Raw genomic sequence first — 16,937 nt, forward strand, 5'->3', positions numbered from 1 at the left:
GAGATGGCTCAGCAGTTAAGAGCACCGACTGCTCTTCCAGAGGTCCTGAGTTCAATTCCCAGCACCCGCATGGTGGCTCACAATCATCCGTAAAGAGATCTGATACCCTCTTCTGGTGTGTCTGAAGACAGCTATAGTGTACCTATATATAATAAATGAATAAATCTTAAAAAAAAAAAAAAGAAGAAGAGACCTGGTGTCTTCTCTTGACCCCTGACTGCATGTGCATTTGTACACACACACAGACACACCACAGATTCTATACATACTATAGCGCACACACACACACACACACACACACAATTAAAAAACAATACCAAAGTAACAATACCAAAGTACATAGATGTGTATTATCAAACTACATGTTACAAAGAATAGTTATGTTTATAAAATAACATACTCCTCAAGTAAGCATAAATGGGCTAAACAGAGCATGGGCAATGGAAAGACATGGTGCTGTGGGCGACCTGGGGCAGAATACAGGTGTGTCGGTGCACACCTGCAGGTCCGCACTTAGGCTAGAGCCAGGAAACGTATGAATTTGAAGGCAGCCTTGGCCATGTATTTTGGGGTTTGGGAAAGGTAGATGAACTCACAGAGGAGACTAATAGAAGCTGTGGGATTTGTGCCGAATACAGCACAGGAGAGCCAGGAGTCCATTCTCCCAGGCCAGGTAAAGTGAGGGTTATTTCATGGGTTCATAGTCTCAAGAGCTTCTGGTACTAAGGCCAGCAGAGCAGTGGGAACAGTCTAAAGTACATCAAAGAGCTGTTTATAAACCAGGCCGCCCGTCACTTCCTGTCCTAGCGGGGCCCCAGAGCTTCAGACGTGAGCCAAACTGAATGAACAATATGAGAGCTTACTCAAAGGTTGTAACTATAGGCATCGTTTACTTTCTCATACCTGAGGATCTGAGATGAGAGCAAGTTCATGACTTCATATTAACATACAGGACATTATGAAGTTTTGTTTCGTACTCTAGTTTTGTGTATAAACGTGTGGTGACAGACAAGGTGGAAGGTAGAGTTGAATTTGTCCTCTAGCCCTTGCTTGTAGTGGGCTGCTCTAGTTACTTGTCTTGCTGACACAGTACCTGACACAAGCTGCTCAGGAAAGGGAGGGGTTGTTTGCTTCAGAGTTGACAGCAGGGGTGTCATGGCAGCAAGAGCTTGAGGTAGCCGCTCACATTATGTCCAAGGTCAGGAAGCAGAGAGAGAAGTATGAAGCTCAGCTCACTTTCTGGTCAGTCCTGGAAGCCAGCCTGTAGAATTTCCTGCCCTGTTAGCCTTCACAGTCGTGCCCAGAGGCTGACCTCATCTTATCCCACAGCATGCTCAGACCCTTGTCTCTTAGTTGATTCTAGATCCTATCAGGATGATAATTGAGGTTAACCATCGTGGGCAGAGTGAGTCCAGGTTCAGCCATTGCAATGGGAGTGTGACGGGAACTTACAGGGTGGCAGGGCAGTACTGTGTTCCTCCCAGCAGCTCTGTCACAGTTCATTCTGTGGGAAGGACTCACCACAGAGTACTGAGCCTCATCTGTGTGTCCTTTGGGAAAATGAGTGGGCAGGCATGGTGCTGGCTCCAGGGTTTGGTGAGAGCGTGGAGCTCACAGCAGGACTTTACAATTAGACAGACTAGATACATGATGGACAAGCTCTTGTCCACTGAGCTCTCCTCGAAACTGAATGGTTCTCTTCTGGGCCAGGAGAGAAGTACTGTTAGAAAAGTCAGGGAGGGAGTAGCTTTACATGTGTCTGTTTGGTTGTGGTTTCTGGGGTTGGATTGTCCTGCTGAGTTACACCCCAGGCCTACCACAGCTTTGTGAGACAAAGGGGAAGAGAGAAAAGCACTTGCTTAAGTTTTGCTTTCTGGCAGTCCAGCTGTCCTGAGTTGACATCTGGGAGTTTTGTGTCCATCACCTCATGTTGATGCTTTTAGCAGTGTGAGAAGGTTTGGCATCTCTGGTTTTGAAGACAGGTGACAAGTCTATGCTTTGCTCAGTGCCACACCAGGGCTTTTCCAGCTCCAAGTCTCTGGCTGCGATTGGAAGCTCGTCCTCATTCTCCAGTCCCAGCCCCCCACCGATCCCTGGGCTGGTCTCCTGCCTTCCGTTTTCTTGATAGTGAGAGTGAAAGGAGCCCCCACGCCCCATGCAGCAGGGATGCACCAGACCTTTTTGATAAGAGGGCCAATTTAGAAAGAAGAGATGTGTTTATGGGCTGCAACTTTTCCCCATTTAAAAAAAAATAATTTTACTGAGGCCCCGAGGGAAAAAGCATGATCTTATAACGTAGTCTACTTTATTAAACAAAGATGGTTACTAAGAGAATAGGCATTGTTTCTGGCACTAAAATATTAATGCTAAGCATATTTGAATAGTAACATGGATGACTGCAGCCTTTTAAACTTGATTCCTTATGCTAATTCTGTTTTTCATTTTGACACAGTCTTACTCTGTAGTGCAGGCTGGCCTTCAAGTAACCATGTAACTTAGGCTGGGCTCAAATTCACCTTAGTCTCCTTGACTCAGCCTCACAGTGCTGGGCTCCCAGGTGCGTATGTGGCCATGCCTGCCTCCTTATACAGAGTTACATGGAGCTGTGTCCTCAGGCTGCTGGTGTCATTGAACTGACCTTTGTGAATTGGATGGGAAGAACAGAGACACAAAAAGCCTTTGCCCAGGGTTGCATAATGATGAGCAGCCAAGCTGGAAGATGGTTTTCTCTGTTGTTCAGCATTTTCCAAGTTGCCTGCACACCAGCCTCAAGGAAGGCCCTCGGAGTGCTGGGATGAGCAGGGCCAACTCTCTCCATTTATAAATGCAGTTGATTGGTCTGGAATTTATTATAGCTTATTATTAAAAGGCAAAGTCTAGATAGATGCTTATTTTTAACCTACTAAACAGTTTATATTTACTATTCGAATTGTTAGGCCTACTGTATAACATGCTCACTTTTGTCTGGATCCAGTTTTGACTGGCTTCTGATCTATTGCATTATGTTGAAGCTCAATATTTCATTAAGAGCTATCAATTTATAAAATGCGTAATTACTCTTCGAACAGTTGAGGAGTGAAGGCAGTATTTTAGTAGACTGAATGGTGTAGAGAAGTGGTTTATGCCCATAATCCCAGCCCTAGGGAGGCTGAGGCAGGAGGAAAACCACAAGTTCAAGACCAGCCTGGACAAGAAAGTAAGAACTTGGTTAAAACAAACAAACACAAAGAACACAAAAACCACTCCCCAAACCCCAAAAAAGTGTTTGTGTGGTAGTAAGAGGGCCTGTACAGTAAGAAAACTTTTCTCTAAGAGGAGGCCAGGGCATTGACTGCCACAGGGCAAGTATGGCACTGCTCCCCTCAGGACTGACCTAGGCTGCCTTGGATAGTGTTTTGGTGCCTTCTTTCCTTTCTTCTTCTCTCTGCTGTGCACTAATAGAAATATAGATTTCATTTTAATTTTTATCATAATGGATAGAAAAGAAGTCTGATACTGTGAGTGCTAAGCGAACAGTGGGTTCTTGTTACTATCTGAAACATTTTGAACTGGTCCCTTCTGCTTCCTCAGACTTAGGAATAAGCTTACTTCCTGGGCCTCAGGGCCGGCTTCATGATGGTGAGGAACTTATGCTCTCCTTTTATTCGTCTTACAGGGCTGTTAGTATAAGAAGTTCTCCAAGTGGCCTGGAGATTTCCCCATATAGCCCCCATACCCTACATGTGATTGTGAAGTCAAAACTATTTGCATTATTAAAGCAAAGATAGTTTAAGTTATATTTTTAAAGATTTCTTTAGTGTGTAGGTCCCTGAAGAGTCCAGAAGAAGGTGTTCCATTCCCTGCAAGTCACAAGCCATTGCATGCTCCTCCTTCCATGTGGCTGCTTGAACCCAGGTCCTCTGCAAGAGCAGTCAATGTTCTTAACCACCAAGGCATCTTTCCAGTCTCCAGTATCAAATGTTTCCCCACTATATGACATGCAACATTATTTTCTATTTTTTTTGTCATTTATATTGACATATAATAGATTTCTAAATGAATTACTAGGGCTGGTAAGATGGATCAAAGTGGTTACCTGATAACCTGAGTTTGATCCCAAGGATTCATAGAAGAGAACCAACATCTACAAGTTGTCACTTAACTTGCACGTGCACATATACAGACACAGACACACAGACATACAGACACACAGTCTCTCTCTCTCTCTCTCTCTCTCTCTCTCTCTCTCTCTCTCTCTCCCTCCCTCCTTCCCTCCCTCCCCCTTCTTCTCTTTCACTTTTAAATTAGGGTTTGAACTCTAGTTCCTTGAAAACTACTGGGCAGATTTATAATATCATTAACTAGAGGTGTTTTGATTTTGCTTCATATAAAACATAGATCATAGCATATTATCATTTATATGTAGCTTCTCAGTCTGTGTTTAGAAATTAATAAGATTGAAAGTTAAGTATTTGAATGGATGAAATGTTCATGGAGAAAATTCTAAAGGTACAGAGAATATTTCATTAGTCTCTTTATCTTTAACTCTGTGCAAATGTCTCTGATTCTTCTAGAGAGAGTGTGTGTGCATGTGTGTGTGTGTGTATGTGTGTGTGTGTAAAGGTGCAGGTGTTGTGTGTACTACTACATGTACATGTGGGGAGCAGAGGACAGCTTTCAAGAGGTGGTTCTTCCTCCTTATTTCTTGGAGGCAAGAATTGAACTTATGGGGTTGGGGATTTAGCTCAGTGGTAGAGCGCTTGCCTAGCAAGCACAAGGCCCTGAGTTCGGTCCCCAACTCCGAAAAAAAGAAAAGGGAAAAAGAAAAAAGAAAAAGAAAAAAAAAAAGAATTGAACTTATATTGGTCAGGCTTTGGTAGTGAGCAGCCTTACCTGCTGAGCTGTCTCCCTGACCCTTCAGTTTGGTGGTTTGCTGGGTTGCATGGTGTGTATGTATTATTAACACAAATGAATAAGGTACTATTTAAACCATCTGTATACAGCTTTTTTTGAATATCACTGTGTCTTTTATTATTATTTTAAGATTTATTTTATATAAGTGAGTATACTGTAGTTGTCGTCAGACACACCAGAAGAGGGCATTGGGTTCCATTACAGATGGTTGTGAGTCACCATGTGACTCATGGTTGCTGGGAATTGAACTCAGGACCTCTGGAAGAGCAGTCAGTGCTCTTAACCACTGAGCCATCTCTCCAGCCCTTATTGTTATTTTTTTTAATTAAACAATTTTGAGACAGGGTCTCATTATGTGACCTTGGTAGACAGGAATTTTGGAGAGTTGTTAGAATAACTTTGGTTACCCTGACCAGAATTAATTATTAAAAATAAATAACAAAAACAAGAAATATATATGTTTTTTAAGGAATTGCTGAAAGGTCAAGAAAGTACTTTTTCTATATGGCTAGTTTACAAATTCAATTTGAAAAGAACTGTAATCAAGAAATTTCACTTTTTGCAATTTGTTCTTTTTTAATTTAATAGAATAAAAGTATGCTAGAAATCAGTATGTCATTGATTTTCAGAATTGTACTCTTTTTGATGGATTCATTTTCCTTATCTATTGAGTTGAAATAATGATTTCTGCCACACTTAAACAACAGGAGCATTACTGTCTAGTAAGAAACAGGAGTGAATTTTGATAGGTGTTATAAGATTGCATCAGATTGCAACACGTTAAACATACTTTGTTAAACCACTTTAAGAGCAGTTGATTCTCCAGAATTTGGAGGCTAAGATAGGACATTGCTCCCATAGTGGGAGCAAAGGGCTGATCTTTTCCCTTCTAGCCACACCCAGCTATTCTGGTTCTGTGCATCTGTGCCTCAGTAGCAAACTGGCTGCTCTTTTGCTATTACAGTTGATCTTATGTCAGCTCTTAGAGAAGTACGATCTTCTCTCATGGAAGGAGGGAGCAGGTCATGAGGCCTCTCCTAACCAGTTGTGTGTGGTTCTGCCCTAATTGCATATGCCCTTAGGGTTTCTGGGAAAGGCTAAAAGATATAGGTGAGGAAGTATTAGGGAGGGAACCCATCTACACAGCTGTGTGGGAGTCATCATCCATGCTGGGTGCAGACCTTCCAGTGTCGCTCCTTAAGGTCACCCATGCTCCTGCCTGTAACCCTTTGCCCATTGCTCTGTAAGAGACTGGTGAACTCATTGGTCCCTGAAGGACACAAGACACCCGAGCATGGCAGACCTGGCTCTGGCAAGCTTTGCCTTCTCTCCTGGATTCCCTCTGCCTTGCTGAAAACCGTTAGATCACATCCCTAAAGCTAGTCACCCAGGCCCATTCTCTTGTTGGTCACTTTCTCCTTCTGACGCTGACCACCAAGGCCCAGCTATCAAATAGTTGGAAGTCCAGCGATCGGAGTCTCTCTTCTGCTCACCTAAGTGACATGTCCAGTTAAAATCTAACTCATCCTGATGTGGCGACTCCTCCTTTTGCATTTATAAACCGCCATTTGCCCACTGGCTATATCTGTCTCCTCTCTATCCAGTCCTTGTTCCACTCCTGGACAACTATTGCTTACCCCTCTCCCTTTTCTTCCTCTCTCTTGTTCCTTCCCCTTCTCCCTTGTCCCCCATTTCCTGTCTTTGTCTCTTATTTCCTGGCCTCTCTCCCTCTGGGGCAAGTAAGTCTCTTCTATGCTGGAAACTTGGTTTTGGGGTATCCCGAGCCGACTTTGAGGTTCCCTTTAGTCCTCCACAGTGAACTTGAGTAGAATTGTGCCTTAGTTTGTCACTGGGACTTAGGATGAGGAGTAGGCTAGAGGTGTATGATCATAAGAGCATGCTTTCTAAAAATAAAGACAACTCACTTGGGTAGGACGTGGCGGCTCACATCTGTGATCATAGCTAGCACTGGGAAGAAGGGAAAGGAAGGCTGGAGGGCCAGGAGTCCAAGCCATCCTCAGCTAATACGCTCTAGACTAGCTTGGCTGCATAGGACCTTGTCTCAAAAACATGAATTAACAAAGAAAAAAATTAATTTCTATTGAAGAAATTATAGAGTCTCCAATGTTTGTCATATAAGCCATCACTAAGTTTAGAAAAGAAGATCTTAGGAGACTGTAGGTACATGAACTACTTCAAATATAGAAAGTGCCATTTAGATTTTTACTACAAAAGATAAGGAAACCAATGTTTTAAAAATTCCTTGTATTTCTCCAAGTTATCTTATGAATTATTTTTACCTACAAGATAGCCTATTCGCACTGTAGCATTCACTGTTAGTCTGTCTCTGTCTCTGTCTCTCTTTTACACATTCTCTCTCTCTCTCTCTCTCTCTCTCTCTCTCTCCCCCCTCTCTCTCTCTCTCTCTCTCTCTCTCTCTCTCTCTCTCTCTCACACACACACACACACACACACACACACACGGAAGAAAATAAAAGGAAAACTCACTCACTTCAGTGGCACTTGAGCTTCATGGCCCCAGTTTGGTATCTGTTGCCTTTGAAAGGCTCTGGGACTCTGCATTTCTATGAATGCACAGGCTTTGTTCACCTACCGCGCTGGTGACAGCTCCTTCCCCTCCCTCTCTTCCAGGTTCTTCCCTGCTACTGCCAGGTCCCTGCTACCTGCCTCTTCACCCTTCTCTGGTGCACTCACTGGGGCTTCGGGACTCTCAGGACCTTGCTTACTGCCTTCGCTGCTACTCCTCTCCCAGGTGTAGCCCTCTGCTTGTCTTGTCTCAAAATTTCCAGGGAAGAAAAGGAAACACTACTTTGATCACTTATTAACATTCCGAAGAGGGTGCCTTTGTTGAGCACAGCTCATGCTAGACTTCAGAGGCCTCCCCTGAAGGCCATTAGAGACTTGTGACCTCGGGTTAAGTAGCCACCTCTGGTTCAATCAGTTGTGCCTGGGGAGACAGATCAAACATCACTAAATGCAGCAATCTATACAGGGAGAAATCATTAACAGAGGACCATGGATTTGACAGGGACCTGCTTCCTTTGTGATATTATTACCTCCCAAAATCCTGGCTCAGTAGTTAAGCCCTATAGGCATTCCGACCCCATTTCTAGACCAGCAGTTGGAACTTTGTGGTGAACTCTGGTTTCTTACTAATCCTTTCTGGTTGTGCTAGCGAGTAATGCCTGAGCAGGTAGCCCTGCTCTAACTTTCAGACTCCCTCAGAGATAGATGGGCACTCAGGATTGCGAATGGTGGGTAAACACTGTGCCACTGAGCTCCAGCTCCTGTCCTTACCAACCTTCCCCTTGAGCTGACAAGACGTTTCTGAAGCTTGTATTTATCTGCAAAGGACTTGGTGTGACCTAACAACCTTGGAAGTGGAAAGAAGGTTGGTTCCCGCCATTCACAAGGCCTCCCACCAAATTCCCAGCCTAAAAGGAAGGGGGGTGAGGAGGGAAAGAAAGACTTGCTAACAACTCCACCTATTTGATGCCCACTTCCTGTTCTCAACATTTACCTCAGAGCTACACTAACTGAGGCCGTTCTTTATTTGATCTCCAGTAAAGATGGAGCAAGGGTAACTGAACGGGACTTTAAACAAATGATGTTGGATCCCTCCGACACACCACACATAAAGACTAACTCAGAGGAAAAAAAGACCTAAAGTTATAAATGTGAGACCTAAAGTTATAAATGTGAGAGCTAAAGCTATAAATGTGAGACCTAAAGTTATAAAATTGGGGAAAGACATTGGTATAAACTTGTGGTTTGGGGTTGGATAGTTCCTCAGGGGGCAGAGACAGCGAAGGGCACTAGCACCGTCTATATGTGGGGATCCTTTGGACAACCCGGGCAACTCAAAGGAGGACTCCTCATGCGTGCTGTGGGGGTTTGTGTTAAGTAGTGTATGGCTCTTGGGGGGAGTATTATCAGCCCAGATGGGAAATTTTCATGTAAACTATGTATTTATATTCAGACACCAACTTACATGTATTTTAGGCATTTTTAGGTAGATACTAGTGTGATCCCTCATAACTTTTCAGACATCCTTACTGTTACTTTACTTCCTTTCCTCCTGAATGATCTTTTTCCTCCTTCCTTAAGTGAAGTTCTCTCACTTCTCATTTCCCTCGTCAGAGCACCTGCACCCTGCTAGCCGTTCTGTGTCACTCTCCTCCCACTCGCAGCAATGGTCACTTTTTACTTTCCTAGTTTGGAGACCAGTATAGGAAACTTGTCAAAATGAAGAGTTGTGGAACCCAGTCCCAACTGACATTTATGACACAACTGCTCCACCCGAGGCTCAGGATCGCTGGAGGAGGAGCAGGAAGAGCAGCAAGGCTGTCATGAGGCTGTGTCTCCTAGAAATGCCACAGACGCTCCACCCATGGTTTCCTACCTATGGCTGCCTAAACATGACGCGAACAAGGACAGCAGCAACAGACGTGCTATCATGGAAGGGATGATGCTCAACAGACCTACCTCAGCCATTGGCAAAGAACCACAGCTGAGAGGATGCTAGAGTGGGAGAAACAGTCTTCCCCACGGAGGAGCACACCGACTGCTTATTTAATACCAAATGGTCAGCCCTGAAAACCTGCATGCCAGCAACTAAATGGACTGAGCAGGTTGTATTTTTATATATTAGGAGTGTGTGTGTGTGTGTGTGTGTGTGTGTGTGTGTGTGTGTGTGTGTGTGTGTAGGAAAAAAGAGGACATGAATTTGAAAGAGAACAAGGGGTGAAGAAACAAGGGAGGAAAAATGTAATTATATTAAAATCTCAAAAACATTTAAAAAGTAAGCTGAACAGGGCTGGAGAGGTGGTGCCGTGGTTAAGAGGTTATGGTGTCCTCGCAGAAGACCCAGGTTCAGTTCCCAGTACCTGCCTGGTGGTGCACAACCACTTGTATCTCCAGCTCCAGGGGACCCAACACCCTGTGCTGGCCTCCTCAGGCACCACTCACACAAATACATACACATAGAAGAATAAAATACATATTTAAGAAAGTCAATGAGGGGTTGGGGATTTAGCTCAGCGGTCCCTGGGTTTGGTCCTCAGCTCTGGAAAAAAAAAAAGAAAGAAAAGAAAAGAAAAGAAAGTCAATGAAAGTAAAAAGCCAACCAGACAGATCCTAGAAAAACTGTCCATAGAGAATCTAGATGAACTTCCTTAGGTAGCCAGGTTTTCAAAGGGTTCTGCTGCCAAAAGACGAGGCCAGGCGGCTGCATCTTAAAACTTAAAATGTTGTCCTCGTGGAACTTAATGTCTTTCAGGAATGGGACCAAAGGAAAAAGTATTGAATTATTTTTCTGAAGTATATATAATTCCAACACAGAAAACCTAATAAAGAATGCATAAAACTGTAAAACACCTTTCTTATGCATAGCTGTGAAAAACTGCAAAGAGAAGCAGCAAAATCTAGTAATGCAGACCGTGGTCTTCCTAGGAATGTGAAAGTATTATTATGTTGGACATTTACTAATGTCGCACAGATTAGTGACCTAAGAATAAAAGTCATGGCCCATCCCTGTAGGAAGTTAAGAGGCATTTGACAGAATTCAGCACATGTTCATTATTTTAAAGTCTCAATAAAGTAGTCATTAGAGAATGTTTCCCAAACTAAGGTTCTTACTTAGTGAGGAGGTATGTGCACCATTTTGATTACAATTACAAACAAGATAAGGGCATCTACATTTGCCATTAATGCCCAACATGATTGGGCAAGTGATAACAAGGACAAAAACACTGTACGTGAAATGGCAGAAGGTAGAAAAGATAGGAGAAGGAAAACTATTTGTAGATATATGACCAAAAAAACCTAGAAAACTCAGGAGAACTGATAAGAAAACCATTGCAAAGAAAAATGAATTTTAGTAAAGTAGGAAGATTCTTATACAGAAGGCTGGTGACATGGTTTATCAGGGAGAGGCACTTGTGTGTAGCCCTGATAACCTGAGAGAAATCCCTGGGTCCCACAGGGTGGCCAAGAGATACCAGACTCCTGAGTCTGTCCTCTGACCTTCTCCTCCTCTCTATGGCACAGGTGATCCTGCACTCACCACCTCCCCCCTTACAAATGGAAATAAATTAATATACAGGGATCAGGAGCCAAATACTCTCTGAAAATGATTTATTTATTTTTTTTCCTGTGGATTGTTGTTATGTCTGTGTGATATTCCCCGGAACTGGAGTTACAGACAGTTTTGAGCTGCCATGTGGGTGCTGGGAATTGAACCTAGGTCCTCTGGAAAAACAGTCAATGCTCTTAACTGCTGAGCCATCTCACAAGCTCCAGTAGCTGTATATTCTATAAAGAGTGTCCAGTTAGAGGAGATAATGGAGGATAAGACCCATTTATAATAGCAATAAAATATAGAGCTTATAGAAAAAATGCATCAAGAAATATATGAAAATCCACATGATATAAAAATAGAACAAATGGGGGTTAGGGATTTAGCTCAGTGGTAGAGCGCTTGCCTAGCAAGCGCAAGGCCCTGAGTTCGGTCCCCAGCTCCGGAAAAAAAAAAACAAAAAACAAAAAAAACCCAACAACAACAAAAAAAATAGAACAAATGGAAGAAACTGAGGGATAGAAAATTTGAAATAATAAAGGTTGTCAACTTATCCTAAATTGACATAAATTCAGCACAAATGGAAATGAACATTTTCTGTAACTTGACAAGTGAATTTTATTGTATGTATGAAAAAAATAAGTTAGAACAGCCAAGGGAACTCTCAAAAAAGAACCAGAAGCCAGTTTAGCTTTATTTGTTATCGACACATATTACAGGAGCTGAGAGATGGCTCAGTGGTTAAGAACATTTGCTGCTCTCACAGAGGATCCCAGTGTTCACCTTGGAGAGGAGGGGGACACAACCATCTCTTCTGCCTCTGAGGCAAAACCACTCATATTGACATGCACACTCACACACAAAGGAGGGAAGGAAGGGGAGGAGGGAGGGAGGGAGGGAGAGAAGGAGAGACTAGAAATAGTTATACGAAGAATTAGTGGGAAGGACATACTAAGGCCCTGTGGAGAGAAGTGGCCTGTATGTTGGGGGGAGCAGAGACAGAGTAGTTAGCATGCAGTTTGGAGCGCAGTTCCATCGTGCAGGTGGCTAGGCCTGCAGAGATCATTCTGGGCATGAAAAGGAGTGCACGAGTGTCACCAGGGCCAGTGGACACTGGAGGGTTTTAAGTGAGCAGGGGTTTTAGTTCAGAAAAGTTTGCTGTGACTGTGGTAAGCAGAGAGGGAAGGGTGCCTGAGAAGGGATGCAGAATATCAGCCTGCAGGCTAGTGCAGTGGCCCAGGCAGGAGGATGGCAGTCAGTAGTGTGGTGGCAGCAGGGTATGAAAAACCTCTTATTGCTATGGCTGCATTACTGTCCCTAAATTTCACGTTCTGAAATGCCCCTTTCTTTTAAATTGTTACATTTTTTGATAAATTGTATGTTTATAGTGTACACATGACATAATTGTAAACATGTACACAATGTGTATTGATCAATTGGGTAATTAACATTTCCATCTTACATACTGATCTTGTCTTTTAAATTGCTTTGTTCTAGACCTTACATGTAACATATAAAGGTCTTGTAAACTGTAGTCATGGTTCTGTGCTATAAGTTCAGAACCTCCTCTTCCTACCTTACTGTATGCCAGTGTCTGATTTCCAGACCCGCTACCACCTCCTTTCTTTGTATTCCTGTATTTGTATTTCTTTGCCTGATTTGCTTTATTTAATGATCTTCAATTATATCTATTTTGCTGCTGCAAATGATAAATTCAACTTAAAAAATCAGCAAATAGTAGTGTGTGTGTGTGTGTGTGTGTGTGTGTGTCCTTTAGCCATTCACCTGCTGACATACCATAGTTGACTCCCTGTCTTGGCTGCTGTGTGTCCTGCTGGAGTAAACAGGACTCTGCAGGTGTCTCCGCTTACTTATTTCCTCAGCTGGGTAGCAGGAGCAGAGTGGCTGAGTCGTGTATGTATAGCAGCAGACTTGGAGGGGTGATCAGTGCTCTCCGTATGATCGCACTAATGTACACCCATCTGTCAGGCTCCCACCCTCCCAGCACTGGGTACTTTTCAGTGTTTGTTGATTGCCATTCTGAGGGTGAGATGATACCTCATTGTGGTTTGGATTTACAGTCTCTGTAAGAAGTGACGTTGGACACATTTTCATACATTTGTTGGCTCTGTAAATCTCATCTTAGAAAATGTCTGTTCAGATCATTGGCTACTTTTTTTTAAATCCAGAGACTTTTTAGTTGTTCAAATTCATCATATTTTCTAGATATTAATCTCTTTTCAGTTATACAGTTTACAAATATTTCCCCTACTCTATACCTGTGTTTTCATCTGTTATCTTCTCCTTCACTGGGGAGAGTCTCAGTTTGGTATAATTCCATTTGCCCATCACTGCTTTTGCTGGCTGTCCTTTTGAGATATTAACTACCACCACCAGTAACAGTAATAACAACAGTGGAGACACAAACCATTGCCTGTACCTGTCTCGAAGGATTTCAAAATCTTAATATCTGCTAGCTCAAATATAGTTTATCTGCAGGTCAGGTGTTTACAGAGGTGTTTGGATTTAAAACCAGTGTTGTGAGGGAGGCCTAATTGCTCTCTCTGGTTCTCTCACCCTGTGCATGCCAGGCAGGTGGCTTACCACTGGCTTATACCAGGAGGGATGCCAGGGGTCTGTGTTGAGAGGGATGCCCCCATGAGGACATAGCAAAGGCTCTCTCTGCAAGCTAAGCCAGGAAGGAGGCTTTGAGTGAAACCACAGCCCAGATTTCCAGCCCTCAGAGCGGTGAGAAAAGAAGTTGCTGACATTGTTTATACCTCCCCACCCCCACCCCATGCCCTACCCCCACACCTCGAGGTAGCTTCAGCAAACTAACACGGGACAAAAGCAGCAGCGAGGATGCGATTTCTTCATAGCGCTTATCACTGGCTAAAATTAGCCTGTGCTCATTTATGTTTGTGCTCTGTTCTCTCGGTAGTAAGCTCCAAGGCGAGAGCAGGGACTCGTCCTTCTCATTCCCCACAGCACTCACAGCACTGAGCAAAAGTAGCTGTGTCATTAAGTTACTGAGTCTGTCTCTGTAATGTCTGGGTTTTACAGAGCCCAGAGTTGTTCTTTTGGGGCTGTGACCTCTAGCAGAGACTAAGAAGAAATGGCATGGCGGCAAGCGAGAGCCAGAAACTCCTTGTTCCTCTCTTTCCAGGCTCTCCTGTGATCAGGAGGCCTCTGAGGCCCGTTTGGAACAGAGAATTTGCCCTTGGTTTAGATTTTATTGTTTATTTTCAAAATAACTTGGATCTAGGAAAAATGCCCTCGTAGGGGAAGACAGAGCAGGGTCTTTGTTTTGTTCTCTACTCTTTCCTAAGCACCCAGCACAGCAGGCTTCAGTAAATGGTAAATTAATGGAACCCATTTTCCAAAATTGTGCTTTGTTTTAGAAATTTCCAAATTGTGTTGTGCTTTCTGATACTCTGTGTAACAGCAGTTTTATTATGGAGGAGTAAACGGGTTTGCTGCCTTTCGCCCCTTAGAATTGCATCAGATGTCCTCAACATGTCTTCACTGGGGTGCTTTTGACCTTGACTGCCCTTATGGATGACTCATAGTCTAGCTCAATGGCACTGGTGCCACCTTGTGTCGGCAGTGGGATACTACACCCATCGAATGTCTATCAAGCACCCATCCCATGCTTCTGTGGGGTTGCTCTTTATGACCTGTCTGTCTAAATGACATTGCTTTCTGTATGGTATAAATGCAGAAACAAATTGTCCTGTTTAAAAGTCTCTAGAGTTTGTTTGTATTTATCAATATAAGGAATCTATGTACTTCAATAAAAGACATGAACGTTTCCATATTTTAAAACATTTATATAAAATAGTTGTTTCATTTTGTCAGTTTATTAAAAATCCCATAAGAGATTTATAGAGAAGAAAATAATATTTTAAAAAATTTAAATAAGATTTGTGCTGATTTCTGCTTATTTGCATGGTGGATTACTAAGTGAGTTGGTTCTAACCACTGTAGTCAGTGGAGGAAATGAACCTGTATAGGACAGGCTCCTGCATCAGCTGTTTGAATAGCAGTGGCCACAGTATCAGTGAGTGATGTGCATAAGCCAGTTTAGAAAAGTGTTCTGAGACCATTGTTAAAAGCTAGTTGATATTAAAAATCATTTAAACCTATTTTTTAAAAGGCTGTAGCGATGACTCAGCAGTTAAGAGCGCTCCTGGGTTAGGTTCCCAGCACTCAGGTTGGACCACACTCCTATCGGACAAGCACATGCATTTAACCAACCACCTGAACTCCAACTCAGGGAATCTAATTCCCTCATCTGGCCTCCGTGTGTATGACACAGTCATACCCAGAGACGCATAACAAGAAGTAAATAAATCTTTAAAAAAACCCAAACACATCAGGCTTGGTGGTTCACCTCTGTCATCACAGCACTCAGGAGGCAGAGGCAAACAGATGTTTGAGTTTGACTTTGGGGTCAACCCAGTCTACAGAATGAGTTATAGGGCAGCCAGGGCTACACATCGAAACCTTGCCTCAAACAGACAAACAAACAAACAAACAAACAAACAGAGGTGCTTGTTTCTACAGCATTTGTTGTTTATTTATTATTTTTTGGGACAGGGCCTCACTATGTAATCCTGGCTGGCCTGAAACTCACTGTGTTGACTAGGCTGGTCTTGAACTCATGACAGTCCTCCTGTCTCCCCAGTGTTGGGATTACAGATATATGCTACTATACCTCTCGTAAGAAGTTTTAAATATTATATGGGCACAGTGGTACATGTTTACAATCCTAGCACATAGGAGGCTGACACAGAGAATTGCTTTGAGTTCAGGGATAGCATAACAAGACTCTTTGAAAACACAAAATTTGAAAGTGCCTTATAGTTTTAATGATATTAAAAGGTTTGATTGGACCAGTGAGATGACTGGGTAGGAAAGTGCTTTCCTGAATGAGGGCCTAGGTTTGGATCCTTAGCACCCAAATAGAAAGCTGGATGTGGCAGTGACTGTTGTGATTCCAGGCAGAGGCAAGAGACTCTCTGGGCTTACTGGCTAGTCAAGCTAGTCAACTGGTGAGCTCCAGTTCACTGAGAGACCCTGTCTCAAAACATACGGCAGACAGCAGCTGAGGGAAGCTATCTGGCATAGACCTCCGGCCTCCATGTATATGTGCACACACAAAAATAGGCTTATATTGTTGTTAGTTTGGTTTTTGATACCAGGTCTCATCAGGTAGCCTTGGATACTCCAAAGCTTGCTATGTAGACTAGGTTGGCTTTGAATTGTAGTAATCTTTTTTTTTTTTTAAAAAAAGATTTATTTATTTTATATAAGTATTCTGTAGCTGTCTTCAGACACACCAGAAGAGGGCATCAGATCCCATTACAGATGGTTCTGAGCCACCATGTAGTTGCTGGGAATTGAACTCAGGACCTCTGGAAGAGCAGTCTGTTCTCTTAACCACGGAACCATCTCTCCAGCCCGAGATAAGTAATTTTATATCTCAGCCTGCTGAGTGCTGCAATTATAGGTATGGATCACCATGCCCAGTTCATTAAAAATAGGTTTAAGGAGCCAGGTCTACACCTGGCACTCGCCTTTAATCTTAGCACTTGATGGGCAGAGGCAGACAGATCTCTATGAGTTCAAGGCCAGCCTGGTCTACATAACTAAGCTCCAGAACAGCCAGACCTGTATACTAAGACCCTGTCTCAAATTCTCTGCCCCCCAATAGATTTAAGTGGGTTCTTAAAACAATTTTCAGGGCCAGTAAGATGGCTCAGTGGATAAAGGTACTTGCTGTCAATATTGACTACCTAATTTCAATCTCCAGGACCCACATAGTGGACAGAAAGAACTGATTCCCATAGTTGACTTCTAACTTCCACATGTAATAGTAGCATCATGCACTTCTAGCCTATACCCTGCCCTCTTTCCATCCCTCTGCCTAATATATCAATCAATA

General features: G+C 43.1%; 1 protein-coding gene across 4 annotated transcripts in view; it reads left to right on the forward strand.

Annotated features, from left to right (window-relative positions):
• Positions 1-16,937, forward strand: part of Efcab2 (EF-hand calcium binding domain 2) — an 83,265-nt gene that overhangs the window by 31,784 nt on the left and 34,544 nt on the right. The window lies entirely within an intron of this gene.

This window comes from Rattus rattus, chromosome 10, assembly GCF_011064425.1.
Source record: "Rattus rattus isolate New Zealand chromosome 10, Rrattus_CSIRO_v1, whole genome shotgun sequence".
Taxonomy (NCBI): domain Eukaryota; kingdom Metazoa; phylum Chordata; class Mammalia; order Rodentia; family Muridae; genus Rattus; species Rattus rattus.